General features: G+C 37.5%; 1 pseudogene; it reads right to left on the bottom strand.

Moving 5' to 3' along the window:
• Nucleotides 1–556: 556 nt before the first annotated feature.
• LOC107801216 (uncharacterized) lies at nucleotides 557–15,121 on the bottom strand (annotated as a pseudogene).
• Nucleotides 15,122–15,332: the final 211 nt, after the last annotated feature.

Here is a 15,332-nt window from a genome sequence, read left to right as displayed (position 1 = left end):
TTCACCACCTCTATATGACCTAATGATTTTCACCTTTTTATCTAATTGCCTTTCAACCTCATTAACAAACACTTTGAGAGCATCTGCTGCTTGAGATTTTTCTTTCAGCAAATAGATGTATCCATAACGTGAAAAATCATCGATAAAAGTGATAAAATATTTCTCTCCACCAAAATATGGAACATCAAAAGGTCCACAAATATCGGTGTGTATAATTTCAAGAAACTGGGTGCTTCTTGTGGCACCTTTCTTACTATGCTTGGTTTGCTTTCCCTTAATGCAATCCAAACATATAGTAAGATCAGTAAAATTTAGATTCGAAAGAATCTCATTTTTTACTAATCTTTCTAACCTTTCTTTGGATATATGACCCAAACGTCTATGCCACAAGTAAGCAGAACTTTCATCTAGTGAACTACGTTTCATTCCAACATTATGTTGAACAGTAAGAAGGGATTCAGAAAAAGCAATATCGAGTTTCAATTTATATAAACCATCACTGAGAAAGCCAGAACCATAAAAAATAGCATTCTTATATAAATTGAAACATCCATTTCCAAACTTTAAGTCAAATCCAGAAACATCAAGTCTTGAAAGAGAAATCAAATTCCTAGAAACTGAAGGTACATAAAGAGTTTGTAATAGATCAAGGTGACGTCCAGTCTCCATGATCAAACGATAAGTCCCTATGCCTTCAATTGGAGCCTTCATACGATTTCCCATGAACAAGAAATCCTTCTTTGGATTTGTAGTTTGGATCGTAAGGAATCCCTGCAACGTAGTAGATACATGAGCAGTTGCACCAGAATCAAGCCACCAAGTATTATTAGGAACTTCTACTAAATTTGATTCGAAACATACAAAAGCACTAATTGTACCTTTCTTTTCGAACCAAGCTTTATGTTTCAGGCAATCTTTCTGATAGTGTCCTTCCTTGTTACAGAAACGACACGTATCTGCCTTATGTTCCTTGTTAGCATCCTGTTGAGCTTTAGCAGGTGCTTTCTTCTTCTTGAACTTGTTGGCCTTCACTTTAAGTCTTTTACCAGCTCCTTGACCCATGAGGTTAATTGAATGATTCCCTTGTTTCTTAAGTCTCGACTCCTCCTGAGTAAGCATACTGGACAATTCACTAACATTTCACTTATCCTTAATAGTGTTATAGTTAATTTGAAAAGGTTCATACTCAGGAGGTAACGAGTTCAGAATAAACTGAACCTAGAAGGAGTCATCCACTTTCATCCCCAAGGTCTGAAGTCTTGCTGCAATGTTAGTCATCTCGATGATATGGTTTTGCATACTACGCGACCCATCAAACTTCATGGTCGTGAGTTCAGCCATTAGTGTACCAGCGAGAGACTTATCTGCAGAACGAAAATGTTATTCCACAAACGTCAGGTATTCCCTGGCACTTTCTGTTTGTGGAATAGTACTCTTAATGTTGTTGGCAATATTCATTCGCATAAACATAAGGCTTAGCCTGTTAGAGCGTTCTCATGCTTTATAGAAAGACTTCTCATCAGCACTGCTCGAATCAGTAATGGCAGCGGGCTTATCATTCAGCAGAGCCAAGTCAAGATCCATCACACCTAAGTGGAACTGGACTTGTTCACGCCATTCAGAGAAGTTCAATCCATTGAACATAGTAACAGACGAAGCAAGCGAATGAAAAGGAATAGCTGCAAAATAGATAATACATGCTCACAAATCAATATGGATTCAACAAAACAGTTAAAGCATATCGCAATTCTCCTTTGGGTAGATACTACGACACACTATCATAATTTAAATGTCATTTAGTCTTTAATGGGTAATTAAATATTTTTAGCCAAATATATATGCCATCTTTGGACAGACAATATATATTTGACCAAGAATATTAATTTATCTCATCATATTCACTATTCATAGAATAATTGATTCATCTTTGGGTAAATCCTTAAGTTCTAGCAATAGTGAAAATTAATTTATCCACTAATTTTTATTATAGGCATTTCATTAATTTCATGGATAAACTATAATTTTATGTATGCGTATTTTCATAAACAAACTAGTTTGGTTACTTTGGTGACTAACAAACTATATAACATAAGTGCACACACAAAATAGAGATCATAAGTTTTTATGCATGTGAATACTTTAAACAATCTAGTTTGGTCACTTTGGTGACTAACAAACTATATACACATTGATCACATACATAAAATAAACAATAAATAGTTTCACCAACCTAATAGCCCAAAACAGATTACTATACTGTCCAAGAATTTTAAAAAAAGTTTCAAATCAATTTATGGCATTAAGGCATCATTAACGTTACTCCCGTATCATCAAATTCTTGCATATCAGTATAATCGTTATCTTCTAATATCATAACCTATATAATACAAAATCTATTCAAGTACAGAGAAACAATTTTGTTTCTCTCGGTCAATAAAGAAGATGTTGCCCAAGGTCTTTAATGACTCAGGCGTTGAAGAATTATTTGTTATAGAGTTCACAAGGTTTAAGGCATTGAAGAATCACTTCACTGGTTGCGCCGATGATTTAAAGCATGATTTCATAATTACCGTAGGTATACATAATTTCAAAACAGCAACTCATTCGCAAAGGTTTATTATTTTTAATGAAGATTATCAATTCAAGTAATCCAGGCTCTGATACCACATGTAAGCATAAACTTTAATTCATTCCGGGATCTTAAATATGATAATCTTACATGTAATTGCCATAGAAAACATACCTGAAGCGGAATCCATTATCTTGAAGCGGAAGCGTTAATTCAAAACTGGTTTCTCGCCCCTTGCCCTAACTTTATGTTACCGCCGCCTTTAGAGATGGAAGAGAGAATAAAAATACGGTAACCTTAATGGGTGGGGAGAGGACCAATTTATGGTACGTCTATCAAGTAACCGATCGGACGGATGGGATTTGCTCATTAATTAAATATTAATTATGGGCCTAATTTTATTGGGCCACATACACGTAAGAAAATAGTTTACATGTTGGACAGACAATTCAAGACGTAAAGTACGCATGGGATGAGCACCTCATCTGTCGCGACATTAGTTAACGAGACTTTAGTTTCCTATGATCGCTTAGGGGCGTTTATACTTTTATTATACCTAGAGGAGAGTCACAACTTTGTCATTTAAAATATTACTCATCAATATGTTCCGGAAACCCAAAATGTCCTACTTTATAATTGCTTGTATCATCATTTAGATACAAGCAAGATTCACCAAGGAGTTGTTCTTGTGGTTTTAGAAGCAAGAAAGCCGTCTAAAAATCTTGGCCATTAGAACCTGGAGCCATTTTGCAATCTAAGAGTCTTCTTTGGCATCAGTAGTAGATGTTGCTTTCAGCATCTCAACAAACTGATTCCTCTGCCACTGCAGAGGTTGATCCATCTCCCTTATTGCATTTCTACTCCATGATGATTTGTACATGGCCATTCTTCTCTTCTTTGCTGCAACTCCTAGATAGTCTCCATACTCCTTTAAAAATGAGAATAATACATGAAACCAATTAGTAGCTGTTATTCAAGATTCAAAAAATACTATTCAGCCTCTGGTAAATTGATGATCAAGTAAGGGCTGGTTATTTTGCCCTTTTATTCTCATCTGGAGTGGTCACCTATATTGGTTCCGGTATTTTCAAGTGCTACAATAGAAGTCATACCTTGAGGCATAGGCTTTGATTAACATCACAAATAGGATAGTCACTTGGGCAGCAATATTCTGATTTATCACAGCAAACACCACTTTCATAAAGACAGCATCCCTGAATGAAGCAGAATCCAAAAAACTCCAATTCACAGCAACATGTTTGTCCTGCTGGACACTAATAGTAGTCTCCACATTCACTTGGTGACGGCGAAGATGGAGGGGGAGGTGGGGGAAGGGCTGGAGTCGGATAAGGAGATGGCGAAGAAGACGATTCTTTTGTTGGATAAGAAGCCATTGAGTTAATGGCACAAACTCCATATGGCAAATCAGTGTTCCTTCTTATATACGCACACCCCTCCATACCCCACGATGTACCCCATGAATTCTTGATAATCCAATACTCATCATCTCCTTCAGAACCATATCCTACTATTAGTACTGCATGGTCTATGTCATCAGGATTACTAGAACAATCTCCATCATAAATGCCCTGCATTAAACCATCCATGTCATGATTTCTGAAAGGGAAAAGGACAGTACTAACAAAGATAGAAATATAGATACCCCTGTATATAGTTGAAAATCCAGGCTAGATCCATCTATGCCAACACTAACAGGTTGTTGAGCAACAGCACAAAGAAGGGCACTTTCCTTCTGTGCATCATCTTGGTATCCATCAATTGTTACAATCTTGGTCTTCTCCTGTTAAAGAAAAATGATGAGGACTTTCTTTATGATAATAAAAACATATTGTTTGTGTAAGAAATGGATTCATATTAAGAGGAAATAGAAACATTTTATGCCTTGGTGATATTGCAGGTGCCTTGAGAGGTAGTCTATGGATAATCAGAAGCTGAATCAATGCCACCATTGTTGATCACCCATTCAAAAGCAGAGTCCATAAGTCCACCATCACAACCTGAATTGGATGAATCACAACTGACAAGTTCTTGCTCAGAAAGGTTAATAAGTTCACCAGTGACTATTGCATTTATTCCCTCCATTGATCCACATGCCGAAAATGCCCAACAAGATCCTGCAAATTGTATGCAGATATCAGATATCAGGGGTAAAATATTGTGCATGGCTAAGTAACGACTGGCATGAAAATAGTTAAAGAAAAGAATGCTTACCACAATTCCCTTGGTTTTTAACATCAGTGACAACCCCATGTTTCCTCCAATCCAAAGCAGGAGGAGCATCACAAGAAGTCATTGAAGGTTTTCTCTCCACATTTCTCATCTGAATGGTCTTTTCCTTGTTGAAGGGAATCTTAATCTTAGAAATATGAACTGCCCTGAACTCTTCATTACTCATATCAGCAAAGTTGGTCAAGCCAACCATATGGTCTGAATCTGATTTCCTCTTTGAAGTCTTTTCAATTATATACTTCATATTACTTTTAAAAATCTCCAACCTCATCTCTTCTTCTTTTTCATATTTGTAACTTTTTCCATGCTTCTTTTTCCATTCTTGGAAAAGTTTGAAAACTGTTTCATCTGAAAGTATATTTATTCCGTCTAGTATTAGGGAATCACTACGAAAACAAGAAACTTGACATGATAATGCAACTAAGATCAAGAAAAATAGGAAAAGAAGAACGAGGTTGGGCTTTTGTGTATTTTCCATTTTTGTCAGCGTCAATAAACAATGGATATATGATTTTGAAATATTTCTGCTGCTATTCTTACATTATTATATACTTAGCTTATTAGGAGAAGATGACTCTTATTAACGCTACCAATCAGTCAAACAACTTAGAAGCGTGTAGTTGTATAAGCAAGAGGAAGACTGGTAGTCTAGAGCTCCTTTGTGTCACTTTTCCATTGTTACCAATACCCGAAATCTGTTCCCACATTAGTTTAGCACAAAATAAATGAGAAAATGAGAAGAAAAATATTAGGGGAATATAATATGGTAGTGAATCGCAGGATGAGTCACATTCTTTTCTCATTATTGCAAATATTTTTTGTCAATCCATCATGTTTCTTTTAATTTTACTATTTATGTCACGACCCATTTTCTAAACAAGCCGAGACCGGCACTCGATCACTGAACCTGATCGAGCGAACCATCTCTGCTTATTCAATCTATTATAGCTCCACACTTTATATGCAACAAAGCAATACTCTAACCAAATACTCTTGATTAAATGAAATATTTAAATAAATCAACTCCAAACTTTATTCATTGTAACTACTGAATTATTGCTAAGTTATTATAAAATAACATATGAATCTCAACCCAATTACTATGTCTATGAAGCATCTACTGATAAACTGACGCACTGCTCAGGACATGAGATTTCCTGGTCAGTTCTCTAGATAAACAAAGAAATAGCTAAATGAAAATGACTCTAAGAATACTCCACGAACAAAAGCGGAGCTCACCAATATCACTGGAAGGGAAGGAAGTCCTAACTCGTAACCTGCTCACCTGCAAATCTGGTTCCTACGTTGTACCGCAGACCAACGTAGGTTCCCAAAAGAGAACGTCAGTACCATCCATTGTACTCAGTGAGTCTCAACAACAGGAGGAGAAACTTTAATAACATATACATTACGAGCAAATGTTCTAAATGCATGTAAAACATAAAGCTTATAAGAATAATTCTAAAATAATTGCATAATAGCAATTTACGAATATTCTAAAAGAAATTCTTTTCTTTTTCTTTCTTTACAAAAAAATTACTTCACTTTATACTTTGGGAGTTCCAACTATCCTAACTTAATTCTGTCTCAGTCACCGTGTGATCGGCACGGGTTCGATCCCAACCTGATCGAATAGGTCCAATCTACAAGGTGCCACTCGCTTCATGGTTCTCAGCGCTCATGTATCATACCTTAGCATGGCTAAGTAAATTCTCAGCAACGAGACCCTCGGCTCGTGTGCTCCCTACTTTGGCACAAGTAGTTTCAGGAAGTCAATGCCTTGGTCAGGACCCTTGGCCTGGACGATGACCCCTTCTCAGAATAACGGATACTCCCCAAAAATCTTTTCTTTCTAAAACTTCTTCCTTGTGACTTTTTCAAGTCTAAATCTTTTCTTTATAGAACATTATGTACATGCTCATATTGGTGCCCTTAAATGTAAAGCATGGCATAAGAATGAAATAAACATATAAAAATATTTCTAAAGACTCTTTCTTCTTCATAATCTTCAACATGAAAATAGCATATAAGAATTACACAAAAATCTAAAAATTTAAGCACATATAGCATAATAGATCATCTAAACTTTTGCTAGAACAATTCTAAATTAATGGGTACTCACTCTCTCTAATTAAATAAAGATAAACTCTTTTAAGCAATTCATCAAACACCTTGTATGCGTGCTTTTGTGAGTTAAACTACTTTAGTAAAGGGTTATATCAACTCACCTCAATACTCCTTGGGCTAATACGTAGACTCCAGTCCAGTTTATACCCGTCAAACAATCGTTTCTACAACAATCAGTGTATTTTAATCAATTTTAAAGTACTACACCTAAATATAAAATCTATTGTTGATATAGAGGGAGAAGGGAATTAACTATTCTATTCTTACCTATTACTACTGTAGGGTAATTGACAATAGGGGATTTTACATACCTGAGTTCAAGAATAAGTGAGTTATGAAGAACCCTAGGATTGTTTTCGCTGCAATATCTGTCCGCCTCTGTTCCTACCCCCGCGTATGTGTTTTTTTTTTTTTTTGTGTTCTGCTCCTCTTTATTTCCTTGTTTGTTAGAAATAGGCTTCTTGCCTTTCTGAATGAGAATTACGCTCATTCTTATTCCAAGGCTTTAAGCCTTTTGTATTTTTTTTTAATTATTTTATTTGCTTTCAGCCTACTTTTTTTTTTCTTTTGTGACTTAACTACTAATTAATGATACCCACATTTAATACTTAACAATATTAAAATTATTAACATTTTCATAATTGTATATCCAATTATTTAAGTGTGTGTATATATATATATCACTATAAACAAGATAAAAATAATAGTAATAATAATAATTTAGTTCTATAATTAGCGTATCTTGAAACTTTTATAAATTTAAGGAGTGTTAAAATCTTCCTCTCTTAAAAACATTCGTCCTCGAATGTTGCTAGGATCTTATTCGTGCGCTAACAATCATTCCTTAAGTCCTTGAACCTCTTAAATTTTCTTAGTACTACTCATTCTTGCAAGGGATTCAAAATTTTGGCTGACTCCCTAAAATTTTAAAAATTTCGGCAGAGTTTCCCTTGTAAATTGGACTATCCAAAAAAATATCCCTGTCACAAATACCACAACTACACCAACAACAACCAAATATACCATAACAGGCCATTCATAGGCACCATACGCAGCTCACAAATTAATTACTCACACTCCGGCAAGGAGGTACCACGATAACTAACAAGAATCTAAAGCACAACAACTTTAGCACAAGTAAATCACTTTAATAAATTAAATATACTATGGCATAAACTAAATTACTACAACAACTAAGTATAATCTAAGAAGGACATAAACACTTGCTAACTTGTATTAATAAATGAAATATAAAAGTTAAGTCAAACCTAGGTTCACATACCTTGTTACTCAAATAAATAAGGATACTTCTTCCTCATATCTTCCTCGACCTCCCACGTTGCTTCTTTTGAATCATGATTACTCCACAAAACTTTTACCGATGCTAATTCTTTTGTTCTTAACTTTCTTACTTGCCTATCGAGAATTTCTATAGGTACCTCTTCATAAGTCAGGCCTTCCTTAATTTCTATGGTATCGACAGGTATTATATGCGACTCATCATGGATGTACTTTCTAAGCATAGACACATGAAAGACAGGATGAACAGAGGACAACTCAACGGGTAGCGCTAGCTTATAAGCCACGTTTCTTTTCTTTTCTAGAATTTCATAAGGTCCGATAAATCTAGGGCTAAGTTTCCCTTTCTTACCAAACCTCATAACTCCTTTCATTGGTGAAACTTTCAGAAACACCTTATCACCAACCATGAACTCTAACTCACGATGCCTCTTGTTAGAATAAGACTTTTGACGACTCTGTGCCTCTTTAAGTCTTTCTCTAATTAGCTGAACTTTCTCCAAGGCCTCACAAACAAACTCTGGACCAATCAACGACACCTCTGTTGGTTCAAACCAACCCACCGGAGACCTACATCTCTGCCCATACAATGCTTCATAAGGAGCCATACCAATGCTGGCCTGGTAGCTGTTATTGTAAGCAAATTCTATAAGTGGCAAGTGATCATCCCAATTACCTCCAAAATCTATAACACACGCACGCATCATATCTTCGAGAGTCTGAATGGTCCTTTCTGCCTGGCCATCGGTCTGTGGATGAAAAGCGGTGCTTAAATTGACCTTGGTACCTAATCTTTTCTGAAATGCCTGCCAAAAATTTGCCGTGAACTAAGGGCCTCTGTCAGATATGATTGAAACTGGAGTACCATGCAATCAGACTATTTCTTTTATGTACAACCGCACATACTGCTCTGCGGAGTCTGTCGTCTTTACTGGTAGGAAATGCGCGGACTTTGTCAGTCGGTCTACAATAACCCAAATTGAATCATGTTTACGGTATGTGCGAGGTAGACCTACTACGAAATCCATATTAATCATCTCCCACTTCCACTGTGGTATCTCTATATCTTGAGCTAGGCCACCAGGCCTCTGATGCTCGGCTTTGACTTGCTGACAATTTAAACATTTAGCCACATGATCTGCTACTTGTTTCTTCATGCCTTTCCACCAATACAACTCTTTCAAATCTAGATACATTTTGGTAGCACCTGGGTGGATAGAGTATCTCGAACTGTGAGCCTCCTCCATTATGGCCTTCCTAAGACCATCTACATCAGGCACACATAACCGATCATTCAACTTCAAAACTCCGTCACTTCCTAGAGTGAAAGCAGTGATTTATTTGCTTCTGACTCCTTCTTTTAATTTCACTAAGTACGGATCTTCGTCTTGCTTAGCCTTAACATGCGCAACAAGGGAGGATTGCGCTAAGGCATAAGCAGTTATGTCTCCTTCTTCGGTCTCATCCAATCTAATTCCATCATTTGCTAGTTTTTGAATTTCTCGACCCAAAGATCGCCTTTGTACTGCAAGATGGGCCAAGACACCCATTGACTTCCTACTAAGTGCATCTGCTACCACATTAGCTTTGCCCGGGTGATAAAGGATATTGATGTCATAATCCTTCAATAGCTCGAGCCACCTTCTCTGTCTCAAATTTAGTTCTTTTTGCTTGAAAATGTACTAGAGGCTTTTGTGATTTGTAAACATTTCAGAATGCTCTCCATAAAGGTAGTGTCGCCATATTTTTAATGCAAATACCACTGCTGCAAGCTCCAAGTCGTGTGTGGGGTAGTTCTTTTCATGATTCTTTAACTGCCTGGAAGCATAAGCAATAACTTTTCTATTTTGCATAAGAACACAACCAAGGCCCACTCTGGAGGCATCACAATACACTGTGAACCCACCCGAACCTGTTGGCAAGGTTAGCACAGGTACAATGGTTAACCTCTTCTTTAACTCTTGAAAACTCTGCTCACAAGCGTCTGACCATTGGAACTTAACTGCTTTCTGAGTCAACTTAATTAATGGAGCTGCAAGTGAGAAAAACCCCTCTACAAACCTTCTATAGTAGCCAGCTAACCCCAAGAAACTCCTGATTTCGGTTGGCGTTGTCGGCCTGGGCCAGTTCTTGACTGCTTCTGTCTTCTGAGGGTCTACTTTTATTCCTTCACTAGATACCACGTGGCCTAAGAATGCTATTGACTGCAACCAGAACTCACATTTTAAAAACTTGGCATAAAGCTCATTCTCCTTCAAGGTCTGCAAGGCTATTCTAAGGTGTTCTGCATGTTCTTCCTTGCTCTTAGAGTATACCAAAATATTGTCTATAAACACGATAATAAAGGTATCCAGGAATGGCTTGAAAACTCTGTTCATGAGGTCCATGAATGCAGCTGGAGCATTTGTCAACCCGAAGGACATTACTAGAAATTTATAGTGCCCGTAGCGAGTTCTAAAGGCTATTTTAGATATATCCTCCTTTCTGATTCTCAACTGATGGTATCCCGACCTCAAGTCTATTTTTGAAAAGTACTTTGCACCCTGAAGTTGATCAAATAAATCATCAATTCTTGGCAGTGGGTACTTGTTCTTAATGGTAACTTTATTCAACTGCCGATAGTCGACACACATTCTGAGAGACCCGTCTTTTTTTTTGACAAACATAACCGGGGAACCCCACGGTGAAACACTCGGCCTGATAAAGACCTTGTCAAGAAGGTCTTTCAACTGTTCTCTCAACTCATTAAGTTCGCTGGAGCCATCCTATAGGGAGGTATAGATATGGGATGAGTGTCTGGCATGAGATCAATGCCGAAGTCTATGATTCTTTTGGGAGGAAGTCCGGGAAGGTCATCTGGGAAAACTTCTGGAAATTCTCTAACAATTGGCATTGATTGAAGAGCTGATGGTTCTGATTCTGGATTAATAATGTGAGCCAAATAGGCGAGACACCCCTTACCGATCATTCGTTGTGCCTTAAGATAAGAAATAAACTTACCTACAAGCGATGCTGAACTACCCTTCCACTCTAAGACTTCTTCATTTGGAAATTGGAACCTGACTATCTTGGCATAACAATCTAACATGGCATAGCAGGAAGACAACCAATCCATACCCATGATCACATCAAAATCCACCATTTCTAACTCTATGAGATCAGCTTTGGTGTTGCGACCTTGGACTGAAACTGTACAGCCTCTATAGACTCTGGTGACTTTCACTGACTCGCCAACTGGAGTAGATACTAGGAATGGCTCACTAAGTTGTTCAGGTTCTAGTCCGAGGTTAATTGCAAAGTATGGAGTCACATATGAAAATGTTGAACCTGGATCCATTATGGCATAAGCATTATGTGAGCAGACTAAAAGTATACCTGTAATAACTTCTGCAGATGCCTCTGCACTCTGACGATCAAGTGTAGCAAATAAACGGGGTTGTCCCCCTCCCTGAGTAACTCGGTCTGCACCTCTGCCTGCTCCATGCCCGGACTGATTATGAGAACCACGAGCCTGAGGTGGTGCAACTGCAGTAGCTGAGGAACTAGAAGGACGAGTTGATCCACTACTGAAATTACGTTGCAACTTTGGGCAGTTGGCCTTTATATGACCAATGTCTCCACAATGGTAGCAACCATGAAAACCGAGCTTGCACTGACCTGAATGTTGCCGCTTACATGTTCCACAAAGACTTTGCTGGTGTGAATGTTGCTTAGCATGACTCTGGCTATGTGAGGATGATGTCCTAAAATTCTGATTCTGGCGAGACTGATTTCCATTACTATGAGTACGTCTGAAGGAAGACCCACCACCTGACTGATGACTGAACTGAGCTGGTGCTAATGACTCCTTATTAGAGGAATCCCTTCCGCCTCTGCTGGATGTACCATTAAACCTGCCCGTTGTCCGGGATTTCTTGTTATGCTCTTTCTCTTCTCTCCTTTGTTGTCTGTCTTTTTCTAAGTGCTTGGCGAACCCCACAACAGATGAGAAAGCTGTCATTCCTACCGCTGCAGCTGATGTCGTATCCTTAATGTGGTAAGCCAAACCGCTAACAAACCTGCGAATCTTTGCTTTTTCTGTCTTAACCATGTGAGGAGCATGCTTAGCTAACCTTATGAATTCCATGTAGTACTCTTGCACACTTTTATTCCCTTGCTTGAGTTGTTCGAACTCTGTAGCCTTAGCTGCCATATCCTCTTCTGGGATAAAGTTAGCCATGATGGCCTCTTCAAATTCTTCCCAAGTAGGTGGACCATCATCTTCATCTCTCTCTTTTTCCCACATCTCAAACCAAGCGCCAGCCACATCTCTAAGCTGGTAAGCATCCAGCTCCACAGCTTTGTCATCAAATACTTTCATCACTCGGAGGGATTTCTTAACACCCTCCATCCATAACATTGGATCTTCATCAACTATAGAACCATGGAACACTTGATGACTCAACTTCAGAAATTCATTCACTCTTGAGGACTCAGAATTGTTCTGCCTATTTGCTTGAGGTGGAATCTTATCTCTTTTCTCGTTCTGGTTGGCCATAAAGGCCTTAAACATCTCCATAGCACTATTGACTGCATTGAACATCTGACCCACATCTGGGGATATAGTTGTTTGAGTCGGAGCTGCTGTTGGGGTTGGCGTTGGATCCTGAGGTACTTGCTCATCATGCTCCACCCCTTCTTCATGTTCAACCTGGGGTACTTGAACCCCCTTGTGGATTTACCCTTCCTTTTCTGAGTTCAAGCCTTTTTAGTTATGCCTCGAGCCACAATAGTAGCAATAGTTTCTTGAGCAACATCCTGAGTGTCGGTGTCAGAGTTGCGAGTACGAGCCATTTCTGCGAGTTTTGGAGAAAAGAATACATTAGATAATTTCTTAGAGGTATGCTCTACTGCACGATCTAAAGTATGAAAAAAAAAAGATTTTTCCTAAATGCTTGTAGCCTCCTGTTTATAAGTATGGCGCGCTTCATACACATAAACAAGACTCTACTAACACGGCTTCATAGACCCCTAGGACTCCATAAACCTGAGGCTCTGATACCAAGTTTGTCACGACCCATTTTCTAAACAAGCCGAGACCGACACTCGATCACTGAACCTGATCGAGCGAACCATCTCTGCTTATTCAATCTATTATAGCTCCACACTTTATATGCAACAAAGCAATACTCTAACCAAATACTCTTGATTAATTGAAATATTTAAATAAATCAACTCCAAACTTTATTCATTGTAACTACTGAATTATTGCTAAGTTATTATAAAATAACATATGAATCTCAACCCAATTACTATGTCTATGAAGCCTCTACTGATAAACTGACGCACTGCTCAGGACATGAGATTTCCTGGTCAGTTCTCTAGATAAACAAAGAAATAGCTAAATGAAAATGACTCTAAGAATACTCCACGAACAAAAGCGGAGCTCACCAATATCACTGGAAGGGAAGGAAGTCCTAACTCGTAACCTGCTCGCCTGCAAATCCGGTTCCTACGTTGTACCGCAGACCAACGTAGGTTCCCAAAAGAGAACGTCAGTACCATCCATTGTACTCAGTGAGTCTCAACAACAGGAGGAGAAACTTTAATAACATATACATTACGAGCAAATGTTCTAAATGCATGTAAAACATAAAGCTTATAAGAATAATTCTAAAATAATTGCATAATAGCAATTTACGAATATTCTAAAAGAAATTCTTTTCTTTTTCTTTCTTTACAAAAAAATTACTTCACTTTATACTTTGGGAGTTCCATCTATCCTGACTTAATTCTGTCTCAGTCACCGTGTGATCGGCACGGGTTCGATCCCAACCTGATCGAATAGGTCCAATCCACGAGGTGCCACTCGCTTCATGGTTCTCAGCGCTCATGTATCATACCTTAGCATGGCTAAGTAAATTTTCAGCAACGAGACTCTCGGCTCGTGTGCTCCCTACTTTGGCACAAGTAGTTTCAGGAAGTCAATGCCTTGGTCAGGACCCTCGGACTGGACGATGACCCCTTCTCAGAATAACGGATACTCCCCAAAAATCTTTTCTTTCTAAAACTTCTTCCTTGTGACTTTTTCAAGTCTAAATCTTTTCTTTATAGAACATTATGTACATACTCATATTGGTGCCCTTAAATGTAAAGCATGACATAAGAATGAAATAAACATATAAAAATATTTCTAAAGACTCTTTCTTCTTCATAATCTTCAACATGAAAATAGCATATAAGAATTACACAAAAATCTGAAAATTTAAGCACATATAGCATAATAGATCATCTAAACTTTTGCTAGAACAATTTTAAATTAATGGGTACTCACTCGCTCTAATTAAATAAAGATAAACTCTTTTAAGCAATTCATCAAACACCTTGTATGCGTGCTTTTGTGAGTTAAACCACTTTAGTAAAGAGTTATATCAACTCACATCAATACTCCTTGGGCCAATACGTAGACTCCAGTCCAATTTATACCCGTCAAACAATCGTTTCTACAACAATCAGTGTATTTTAATCAATTTTAAAGTACTACACCTAAATATGAAATCTATTGTTAATATAGAGGGAGAAGGGAATTAACTATTCTATTCTTACCTATTACTACTGTAGAGTAATTGACAATAGGGGATTTTACATACCTGAGTTCAAGAATAAGTGAGTTATGAAGAACCCTAGAATTTTTTTCGCTGCAATATCTGTCCGCCTCTGTTCCTACCCCCGCGTATGTGTTTTTTTTTTTTTGTGTTTTGCGCCTCTTTATTTCCTTGTTTGTTAGAAATAGGCTTCTTGCCATTCTGAATGAGAATTACGCTCATTCTTATTCCAAGGCTTTAAGCCTTTTGTATTTTTTTTAAAATTATTTTATTTGCTTTCAACCTACTTTTTTTTTCTTTTGTGACTTAACTACTAATTAGTGATACCCACCTTTAATACTTAACAATATTAAAATTATTAATATTTTCATAATTGTATATCCAATTATTTAAGTGTGTGTGTGTGTGTGTGTGTATATATATATATATATCACTATAAACAAGATAAAAATAATAGTAATAATAATAATTTAGTTCTATAATTAGCGTTTCTTGAAACTTTT

This window comes from Nicotiana tabacum, chromosome 3 (genome assembly GCF_000715075.1).
Source record: "Nicotiana tabacum cultivar K326 chromosome 3, ASM71507v2, whole genome shotgun sequence".
NCBI lineage: Eukaryota > Viridiplantae > Streptophyta > Magnoliopsida > Solanales > Solanaceae > Nicotiana > Nicotiana tabacum.
The sequence above is the reverse complement of the archived record's forward strand: the minus strand, read 5'-3'. Positions and strand labels throughout refer to the sequence as shown.